The sequence below is a fragment of the Crocuta crocuta genome, unplaced genomic scaffold (genome assembly GCF_008692635.1).
Source record: "Crocuta crocuta isolate KB4526 unplaced genomic scaffold, BGI_CrCroc_1.0 scaffold369, whole genome shotgun sequence".
NCBI classification, from domain to species: domain Eukaryota; kingdom Metazoa; phylum Chordata; class Mammalia; order Carnivora; family Hyaenidae; genus Crocuta; species Crocuta crocuta.
Window position 1 is genome coordinate 6,947,825 of NW_027529441.1, and position 11,935 is coordinate 6,959,759.

Below are 11,935 nucleotides of genomic sequence, written 5' to 3' on the forward strand. Positions count from 1 at the left end.
CTCTACTACTTACACTTAAATCATGTTACAGTTAGCTATAGGTTTGACTCAATATGCAGATGTAACATGCATGAAAGTGAAAATGTAATTATAAAGTAGCCAATCTGCATGGAGACTGCAGGTATGGCTGCTGAAGGAGGTCAATAAACCTGTGGCAAAAGAATTATCTAGAGAATGGAGAACATCCAGGTAATCAAAGATTGCACTTCCAGATCTAAATCAAATTTGGCCATGTCCTGTCTTCCTGCCAAAAGACAGAGGCTCAGTAATGGCTCCCTCAACATCACCTCTCCTTGCTGCAATCATTGTGTTGGACTGAGCATTATACCTCAGGCAACCACAGCAGGCAGAGTGCAGTCTCTGTGGGAAACGTCCAGGTGGTTATGTCCATATTTGCTCTTGTCCACCTTGGGACCAATGGCACTTAGCACACTGTTTGCAACCTAGAATCCAAGAAGAGTGTAGTTACTAAATGCATGCTTAAGTGAATAAATTAATAAAATATTGAGGCCAATTATATCTCTAGCTTTCAAAAATTCTGAACAATAGGAAAAATAGAGCCAAAATTGCTAGTATTAAAGATACAAATATAATTTATGAACGTTCCTACTTCAAAGACTCTAGAAAATATCTGACGGACGGATGATATTCTGTAGTTTTTTATAAGAGACTTGGTCATTCTGGCAAAAATGATAAGAATTTATCATAGTTTATGTCTTAGCTTTCAATTTTATAGCAAATTTCTTATTGGAAAATTACTTGTATTTAATGATCTGTGTAGAAGTTTCCTGGAATGTTAAGTATAGCAAATTTGAGCATGAGAGTTATGCAAAAGCATGGCCATTCCAGGAAACTATATGAAGAAACCAAACCATCACTCTAAATTAATTCAAAGGCCACTACCATGGGTTTTCTTTCACCAATTTTAGTCCTTATAATTTTAATGCCTCATTTACATATGAATGAGTACACTAAAATTATGCTTTCTTTTTTTAACTCTCATATCTTCTTTCTAGAATCAATTGCCTTCTTCCTGAACCATAGATGCTTTAAAATGAGCTTTAATGAAGTTAAATTTCCATATTTGAGAAGATATCCATATTGGATAAGATATTTAAATATTCATTTATACTTGTCTCCTCTTGTTTCAGAGGAAGTACCCCAGTGGACTGTTCTTGAGAAACACAATCCTGATTCCATTTGTAGTTAAGAACTGATCTGGCTCAAGAGTAGGCTCTAAAACCTGTCACTGTTGATCCCAAGGAAATGCATTGCCTTTGCTGATTTGCCCAAAGAAGATTCCATTTGCATAGTTGCAGTCATTGCCTTTTATAACTCATTTCTCTCTCTAGGTGTCATGGGGGTACACGTAACTGTTGGAAATTTGAATACCTAGAAGCACCCTACCTACACATGAACCATGAATGAGTCAACATGTATGGAGAAATATATAGTTCAATATTTTTCAGGTGACTCCTGGTAGAGGCTACATTAGACTAAAAATAGGCATTTTTTTCCAAAATGTGGGGTACGTAAGAGTATAATTTAAAACTAGGGGTTAATCATATGCCTAAAATGTAATACTGCCACATGGCTGAGATAGGAGAGAAGAAAGGAACTCTCTAGAATCGTATTTTAAAATACTTCCAAGTAAATAAAACCTGAAGGAGAAATCTGTTTTGCTCTTTATTGTTGGAAATCAAGTTTATCTGGAAAACAGCCATGCTGAGCCCTTCTTAAATGGTCTGTGGCTCCTTTGCCCTACCATGACAGGTTTTAATGGTTGGGAAGAGACTATATGGACTGAAATCCTAATATACGTACTGTCTGGCCTTTCACCGAAGAAAAGTTGAACAACTTCTCTTTAAGTATCCTTTGTGTGGATTTGTCACTGGAAAAGAAAAGGTCACTGAAATTTGGGTATAATTGCAGAAATATAGCAAACTAAGTAACAGAATGAGAGAGAGACTGAGTGTGTTTGGTACGTACTGGGGACAATTGAATGGTGACAGATCATCAGACCACAGCTGTGTACCCTCATACTGATAACACAGTAAGAGTGTTTTTATTTCTTCAATAATATTTGCAACATGTTTTATGGGTCTATCTGAAAGGTGCTGTCTTCTTTGTCACATTAAGTAAGCAATTGAGGGATTAGTTTCTTTTCTTTTTTTTTTTTTTTTTTGGAAGAGGATTCTGTCTACTGAATTGAGAATGCCTTTGAGGGTGTTACATTACAGTTCACTTAAATGTGCCATTTATGATATTATCATTTTCAAGTGGCCCTGACTTTTTTTTCACGTTTATTTATTTATTTTGAGAGAGAGAAAGAGAATAAGCAGAGGGTGGGCAGAGAGAGGAAAAGAGAGAATCCCAAGCAGACTATGCACTGCCAGTGCAGAGTCTGATGTGGAGCTTGACATGGGGCTGAATCTCATGAATTGTGAGATCATGATCAGAGTGGAAATCGAGACCTGGACATTTAACTGAAAGAGCCACCCAGGTGCCCATGTGGCTCTGACTTTGAAGGTGAATAAATTATGGTTAAAACATAAGGAAGGAGATCCAGCTCAAACCTAGATGCAGCTGTTTTGAGAGTCAACAGCAGCTTCCAGTCTCTGGGCCACCCCAAATGCTGCTAAGCAGTTCTTCTGAAACAAATAATCCAAATCAGAATTAGTTCCCCAAGGGCGAACAGAGAGACCAACCTAAAATGCTATTCCACATGCTTTGAGAAGAAAACTAAGAAGGGGGAGATGATGTCTGGAGAATTAGCGCAAGGAAATCACCTGGAATCTAGAATTGTAGAGTGCAGAATCCCAAGAGCCAGCTCCAAATCTACTTTTAGGAAACAGACACTTTGTCAATATCAACTGATACCATTAAATTCATGTCTAATAGGCAACTCATATATAGATTCAATTAGTCACTACAAGAGTCCTTGTTGAGTAGGTGCCCCATTTTTCTTACTGTGATTTTTGTTTTAATCACAAGACCTCTTTTTTATTAAACAGATTTTTTTTTCATTTTAAAGAAAATCTACATGCCTGCAAAACAAATAGTCTCAAACTTAGTTTTGGTATCACAGCATAGTTGCATAACATACTGACATTAGAGACTTTTATACACATTTGTGGCATAAAACACCCCTCCAACAATTGCCTTTTGGTAAGAGAGAAGGGAGGATTTTCCAACATTCCAGTCAGGCAGAGGGCCTTTTAACACAGTGAAACACAAAATCTTGTTTCTTGAGGAAAGTGTTGCAATATGTAATGGTTTCCTCTTCTTTGAAGATTAACAATTTTTACTACCAACTGAGAAGCCTTTCCCATCTGATTACTATGCATGTCGTTAACTTTATACTTGCATTAGGCCAGATTCTTTCCTTTCCAACCACACTGGCTTCTTTCTGTTCCCTGAATACATCACACCAGTGGTGAGACTTTTTCCCTGCTAATTAGCTTTGGTGTACAAACCTTCCCTACCCTTCCAACACATACACTTCCACACCTACCAAAATTAAACATTGTCTACTCATTCTTAAGTTTCCAATTTAATTTCCCTTAGATGAGGCAGACATTTTGGACACCCAACTGGGTCAAACCCTCATAAACTTTCTTTATACACTTAGTACCTTTATAATGTGCCTGATATTTTATAGGTATATAAGTATTTTATTAAATTAATATGTTATTGAAACTTTCTTTTATCTTTTGAAGACTATAAATGGAAACATGAAGTGTTATTTTAAATCAAGTATTAGCATATCCATTGAGTTCCCATTCTTGTCATTATAAAAGTAATCATTTTAGTGCCCCACCCATTTTTCCGGAGACTGACAGAGAACTGGAGGTTGGTAATGCTAAAATCTCAAAGCATCTGCCAGTATTCCTGAGCTATTTAACAAAGAAATTTGAATTATATCTATTTTGTTCAATAAAATCATTGGGTTCTTCATCCAACAAATATTTAGCAAAAGCTAGTCTTTACCAGACTGTGTTTCCGGCACTGTTGATACAGTGTTGGATAAAACTTGGGATGTTTCGGGGCACCTGGGTGGCTCAGTGGGTTAAACATCGTACTCTTGACTTCAGCTTAGGTCCTGATCTCACAGTTGGGGCACTGAGCTCTGCAATGACAGCACAGAGCCTGCCTGAGATTCTCTCGCTCTGTCTTTTTGCTCTTCCCACTTGCACTCTCTCTCTCTCAAAACAAATAAACTGAAAACAACAACAAGGAAAATGCTTGTGATGCTTAACTGTAATACAGATGTAAACCATACATAAAGTCTTTTCATTTCAGTTCCCAACTGGGAATTTATGTCAACAAGACAGATTTGGTTTTAGTTCACGCTTTCTTTCTTCTCTCACACTAGTTCTGTGATTCAACAAAATTCTGTATTTCCATAAGTTGTAACATAGGAATCAAATCAAATTCACTGAATAATAGTTTTTGAATGTGGCTAAGTACTGTTCTTGAAATTTGAGAGTTCAAAAAGCACATCCAAACTTACACATCATACATGATGTCATTTTATTTGGTTTTGTTTCTGTCTATATATAGCATATTCTTCCTAGTAGATATGTCATAAAATTATATCTTAACATGAAAATAATTCTTGCTGACAAAACACCATGGTGAACTCCATACAATATAGGCATGAATAACACTTCAATTCTGTTATCCAGGAGCTTATAATCTGTTATAACATGTAACACAAATACACAGATAATAGGAGTATTTGTATATATGTATACACAAATATAAGTGCCAACAAGGAAAGGTGATAATTGGTAAGCATGGTGGTAGAAAAAAAAAGATTTCCAATCTAAAGGAAATGTTTAGATTACTGTTGAAATCCTGATAGATTTTTAACAAAATATTTTTTATCTGCTGAGGAGGAAAGTGAGATTAAGAATTTAGAGTTGCACACCTAGGTGACTCAGTCAGTTAAGGAACAGACTTCAGCTCAGGTCATGATCTTGTGGTTTGTGAGTTCGAGCCCTGTGTCAGGCTCTGAAGTGAGCAAAATACTTGGTTGGGATTTTGTCTCTCCCTCTCTTTCTGACTCTCCCCCACTAGTATCTCTCTCTCTCTCTCTCTCAATCTCTGTCTCTCTCAAAATAAAGATATAAGGGGTGCCTGGGTGGCTCAGTTGAAGTCTCTGACTTCAGCTCAGGTCATGATTTCACAGTTTGTGGGTTCTAGCCCCGCATTGGACTCTGTGCTGACAGCTCAGAGCCTGGAGCCTGCTTCGGATTGTGTGTCTCCATCTCTCTCTGCCCCACCCCTGCTTGTGCTCTGTCTCTATCTCTCAAAAGTGAACTAACATTAAAAAAAAATTAAAAATAAATAAATAAAATAAACTTAAAAAATTAGAGGATATTTAAAAAAAGAAGTTAGAGTAATAAAAGCATCACAGTGCTTTTATATTTTCATCTGTAACATTGTTCCATGTGATAAGCTCATAGGTTATTCTTATGTTGACCCTTCAGTGAAGCAACTACTAAATTATACTACTGAATTTCTACTTTCTTAGCCAAGAGTTTCCATTTGTTTTGTGTGTACTTAAAAGATTTCAATCATTAAAAATTTCAAGATGCTTTTCAGTCTTGGGTATATATACTTAGGAGGCTAAATTAATGCCAAAATTTCATGTTTCTAATTGATCAGATCTTTAGGGATACACTCTTGCCACACATTAAATATATGTATCAGAAACTCAAAATTCTGGCATTTCACTCTTACCACAAACGACTTTTTAATAAGCAGATACTGCCTTGTGAAGGAATACTGTGTTTTGTGAGATAACTAACTGTACTAATTGGTCAGAAATAAATATGTTCTCTTTGTATATTTCTGGATGCCGTGTAACAAGAGCCTTTGCACTCTGTAGGTTTGATAGCATTTTAAAATACCAGCCTTAACAAATGCAGTTAGCTAGGCATATTTGCCATATTCCAAAAATAATAGTTAAAAGAAGACTTCCCTTTGAAGCTTACAAGTATTATAACTTTAGTGTTAGGACAAAAGAACAGAGTATGACACCAGCATATGACTCTCTGATTGCATATTTGGATGAACAATTTTCGAAAGAAACTTGAGAATTGGAACCCTGTCTCCCATGACCCAGGCTCACTTCCCAGTCTTGGGTGGAGAGCATTTGTGAGATTGAGGTGATAACCCAGCAAAAAAAATTGAAGAAATAATCATAGAAGCCCTGAAAGGTATAATAAGAAATCTCCTCCTTTCTTTTAAAATTTCTTGTCTTCAAAGAAACACATACCATGTTGTTTTGACTTCTGATTTAGGTATAATACACAATCATTGTGCACAGCTTAAATAATATAGATTATTGAAAATACAACATTCATCCATAAATCTATAATATAGTAAGTGTTGGTTTGCCACTTTGGGAGTTTCTTGAGTAAAATCTGAAAGTGACCCTTATACATGGAAGGCAAGATGACCTGGAGAAAGAGGCAGCACACTCCAGGTTGCTGGGTGACCATTTTAATAAGGAAGAAAACTTACACACAAGGCTTGTTTTAGGAGGCTGCAAAATGAGTATCCCTCTGCAATCACCTGCCAGCATCTTACAAGGTGAGAGGCCTTCGCTGGGGATAGTCACATACAGAGTCCTCCCAACACAACAGTGTAGTGATCCCTCAAGGCCGAGTCCTTGAAAACAGCTCCCACTGTGTGAAAAGTGGGCAGAAGATACAGCCCAAGGCCAGGGACAGGGGTGGGAAACCAGTAATTGCCTGGGCCCAGCTTGTTGGTTACTCACCATCATGTCCTCTTGATGACTCCTCTGACATTCCACCCCTGATGACAATCTTAGGATCTTACACACTCGCATCTTCCACGAGGTGCCCTGAGCAGTTAGCAAGGGGTTTCACTAGCATGGAGGAGGCTGATTTGGTGGCTTCCTGGCTGTATGGGCCAGAGAAAATAGATAATGGTTCCCAAAGTAAGTAACATGGTTTTTTTCCACCAAAAGCCCCATGATCTGAATTAAGTTCCATAGGCTGGGGATCAAATCACTAGGGGCATTCACTTCTGTTCTCATGTGATTTAATAAAGATGACATGTGAACAGAAGTATCAGGTATGAACACACAACATGCTGTTTGGATAATGACACAGGTGCGTCCTGCAAGCAGTAGTAATGTCCAAGGCCATTGTGTTTTGGAGGACAGCTTTTCTCAGGAAAGACATTTCAGTGTTCAGTGAAGTGAACAGGTTTTGCTAGCTATTATTTAAGGCTTGTTGGGTGAATTTAGTAGGGGCTTCTACATCCGCTATAACATCCTCCAGGCCAATGAAAGGAACAAAGACAGTGTCCAAATGATCACACCAGTGGAAACTAAAATGTGCCCACCTAGCCTTGAGGAGAGGGAACTTGGCAATTCTTGTTGCCATGGAACCAATTCTTCCCCTTGTCCAAGGGAAACTGTCAGAGTGCAGCTCCAGTCGGGTCCAGGGATCCATGAAGGATGGACAGTGTCGGTGAGGGAGGGAGTGAGAAAGTCACAAGAGCCTTTCTGGTCACCAAGCAGGCATCTCTGCCCTGACGCTTTTGGTGTCTTTATAGGTCAAACATTAACATGGCATCAGAAAATGGAATGTTTACAATGGATATTGTATTCTCTGTGAAATAATGTTTTTGGAAAATGTACAGAAGCAGGTTTTACAGAAGTCTTCTTGCAGAACTGCCCCAATTATAGTGAGGTTGAGTAGCTAAGAAAATAACAGGGTGTTCACATTCTAATAACACTAAGATTAAGTCATAGGTTTGTAGATACTCTTATCTATCCTCATCACAGCTTCCAGGGTAAGGGAAGGTGTTTGTTGAATGTAGGCCTTAGGGAAGGGACTGCTATACATCACCAGTTAGCAAAGGTATATGTGGTAACTTATGTTCTGCTCTTATCTGTTCCTTCTTTCTAAGTTGGGCTCTTTGTCTCTGGGCAAGACTTAATTTTCCAGTTATATGCTTTATGGTACCAGAGAGCCAACCATACCTTTAAAGAGTTTAGCTCATTTCCAATACATAGAATGGCCTCTTCGAGTGTATTTACCTTTGTGTCTAGTTTTATGATTTTTTGAATAGCTAGGGCATGAGAGACATTTTTGGTTAGCTGATTTAATGTTGAGCTGTATGAACCTCTTGGACTAACACAACTGTAGAAACAGAATTGTACATGTAAAGGTCAATCTTTTATGAGTAAGGGTCATTAGCCTGTTCATAGCTCAAGGGAAAGTATGGAAGGAAACAGGACCTGCTGGAGCCATGATGTCAGTTCCCATAATCAAAAGAAGTTCTCACAATAAATTCCTTCACAAGATGCAGTCATCCTACCAGGGCCAGAATAAGAGGACAAGTCACTCCTGATACTGATCAACAAGGTACCTTAGGGGTTGGTGCTCAAGCAGAAATAACTGAGTGGGGGTGGGTATCGGTTATCATCTGATTGGCAAGAGACCATGCAAATTTGCTTTAACCTCACCAGGATTTTTCTCAACTAGTGGGCTCAGAATGACTCCCAACAGAAAACCCAGGGTATAGTGGTCCAGCCACTCATGTGGAAGCCATAGCCAGTGGTTTGTGCCACATATCACTGGGTCCCACTGGGGGTTGCTTAGTAAATACCTGGGTGGCATGACCAGTCATTGCCAAGCCAGTTGCTATCCTTTAATGTGGCAGAATGACCCTATAGTTCCAGTGATATTTATCCTGTATTACTGATACAGTTGAATTGGTTCTGTTTAGAGTGATTTTTCTGTTCCCAGTATGGGGCTGCCTGCCTGCTCCAATGCCCATAATCTGGAGTGAGCTCCATGAACCCATCCCAAATCTGAGCATAGTCACCTGTGGCTCTGATGGTAGTATTTTTAGAACCCTTTTGGTCAGCAGTTTGATGGGCTACCTGTGTGGTTTGATTGACAGATAAAGATACTCATGTCCAGTGTTAGTGTGTGTAACAGGCCAGGTTTCTGGATCAGTATGGGTAATATCAGACAACAGCATACTAGTCTTAGCTTGTTTTCCCTTACTGGAACGCTTTATGGGCTTCCAATCCCTTCCCTGTAGTGGTGATACCTACCATGGCTATCCTGATGAGCTGGAGATGGGCAGCTGCCCACATACCCAGTAGCTGAACTGATTCCTTTATTAGGCATATACATGGGTCCATTTAGAAAGATATTTCCATTAGGTGCCCATTCTGTGATCAGAACATCAGGAGCAGCAGAAGTCTAATGTCAAAAAAACATATACTTAGTAGGAACTTACGTGAGAAGGGCTTCCTCTTCTGTAAGAATTACACTTGTGGCTTGATCCTTAGATGTTTATGGGACTGCAGCTTTAGGAACTTGACCTGACTGTACATCCCATACATGTTGACCAGAGGAAGCAGCACTGTCAGTCATGAAGAAGTAGACAGGGGAAGTGATAAGCCAGACCAGGATTCCCACCTTCTCCCGTCTTCGAATCGTGCATGCATGTTCCATTCCAAGTACGGTGCATTTCTACAAGTCCAGCTTGCAGCAAGAAAACAGAATCTCAGTGGAGACCCATTCTGGGGATGGGGGCGAGGGGAGTAATTCACACATCCTGACAGTGTGACCCATTGCAAATCCCAGTAGATAATGCCTTTCCCAGCCATGAGGGGACTTGGTGTTCTCAGCAGCATAGCATGTTGATCCACAGTGAGAGTCAGGGTGATGGCTGTCTCTTGTGCCTTCCATATCTTAAGGTGCTGGGTGCCTCAGCAGGGGTCCCCAGTCTGGCATATGGGGCAAGAGGCCCAGCTGGTGGATCATTCAAATGTATTAGGTTCTGGGACAGTATTTTAGTCCACAAAGCCAAGGTGGTTTTACCTTTTAGTCACTTAATTATGACCTTTGAAATGTGATGACACCCTTTTCGCAACCACTGTCTATTTGATGATGGTGTCCATACATCATACTAAACTTCTTTAATCACCTAATAATGGCAGCCTGGTTTCCATGGTGACAAGAAAAAATTTGGGTGAGGCCAGAGGTAGAGCATATTTAAAGTATCACTTAGAAGGAAGAGGTCAATGTAACCAATTTGTTGATCCCTTATGAGTTGGGAACTCATGCAGATGGCCCCAGAATCCTCTGGAGTTGCCTTGAGCATTGCGTAGAACATGTGAGACATGCCATTACTGAATTAACCAAGTACCTGTATTTCAGGGGAAATCTGGCATCCTTGGCAATGTGCCATTCCATGCAGGTGCTACAATGACCCTTTTATTTTCACCCTATTTGAGGTATATACTAAAAGGTCAGTAGCTAGGACTCAAACCCCAGCTAGGACATCAGCTTCTTGATTGCCAGGGGTGTCAGTATGTTATGAGCCAGGACATGGAAAACAGTGAGGATTGTCTCAAGGTCTTACAGTTGAACCCAAATGTCTTCCCACATATCCTACCCCAAAGGGCCTACTCACAATGAGCCACTCCTCAGTATTCTATTCTCCAAGCCATAGAACTAATCCCTTTAGAACAGCTCAACTATCAGTTGAAAGCCAAGGCCCGTGACTGATAACCAGCCAAACCATCCAAGTTCAGCTCATTGGTTCTTGTGGTTCCTTCATGAGAGGCTCTACCTGGAAGAGTGTATACTGCGAGGGGCTATTGCTGTGGAGGTGTATCTGGTTTCTGTCCCCTTCCAGAACTGGAGACAAAAGCCCAGGGGCACTCTCCCCTTTTGTTGTCTTTGCAGCAGTGCCCAATCCATATCTTCTGAGGCCACAGACACATCTAATTCAAGTGGTAGCCCTTCTTGGATGATGCCCAGAGCTGTCATCAGCTTCACTTTACCTTATCAAAGATGGATTGTAGCTCTCCTCCTCTGTCCCACATGGATTCTGTCTTTAAAAGGTGGTATAAGAGATGGATTATGCCAAATGGGGGAATAAAACTCCTCCAAACCCCTAAATCCTTACAAAGTCTCATACCTCTTTCACAGTTTTAGGAGTTGGATAAGCTGGCATCTTATCAAGAGTTCTGGGGCGACATACATATTACCTGAATAAATGTCTCCCACAACCTTATGTTGGCGCTTCGGCCTTGAATTTTCTGTGGGTTCAACACCCATCAATTTCTTCCCAGATATTCCAACAAAGCCTGCAGAGTATCCTGCAGCAGAAGGAAACCTTCATATATCATCATTGTAATAGGCCCACTTTAATGATGTGGAAAAGGAGAATCAGGATAGGCCCCCAGCTACCATCCCATGACATATAGCGGGGCTGTGCAGGTAACTTTGGGAAAGAACTTGAAAGATCTAGGGTTGCCCCTCCCACATGCAGGCAAATGGACTTTTGACTCAGTGGTCAGGACAAGGCTTTTGCTAAGTTTGTTACAACATGGGATACATCTAGGACTATGGCCAAGGTATCCAAGATGGTGGCAATATCGAGCATAGCCATATGGATGGGAGTCATTATCTTGCTCATTTCTCTGCAATCCTTTGTCATCTGCCATGAGCCATCTGACTTTTGTACTGGGCTATTGAAAGCACTATGTGGAGGGTGTAAAATATCCACTCAGTGCAGTTTTTGGATAGTTTGTCCTAGCTCCTTATGCCCTCAGCAATTTATATTGTGTGACACTTACCACTTTTTAAAGGGTGGTAGGCTTATGGGTTCCCAGTTCATGCTTTCCCTCAGCAGTGGCTTGATGACTAATCTGTTGGTGGAATTCACGAATAGAGGTTTGTAGAGTTTTACTTTGTAGGGTATCAGTGCCCAATATGTTTTCTGGTAGTAGAAAGATAAAATTCTATATTCTTGGGGTAGAACACCCAATTTCCATGGTCAAAATGAACTTCCTGACGACAATTGTTTGCGTTCCATAACCATTGATGGCACTGGGGTGGGGTGGGGAGGGTGCAGAAGATTT

At 40.1% G+C, this 11,935-nt stretch overlaps 1 long non-coding RNA gene across 1 annotated transcript; it reads right to left on the reverse strand.

The window, feature by feature from the left end:
* Positions 1-6,516: 6,516 nt before the first annotated feature.
* Positions 6,517-9,851, reverse strand: LOC144228368 (uncharacterized). Its single transcript, XR_013334173.1, has 3 exons — positions 9,298-9,851; positions 6,791-6,936; positions 6,517-6,698 (listed from the first exon to the last, which is right to left on the reverse strand). It is a non-coding gene; the product is annotated as an uncharacterized LOC144228368 (long non-coding RNA).
* Between the last annotated feature and the right edge of the window lie 2,084 nt (positions 9,852-11,935).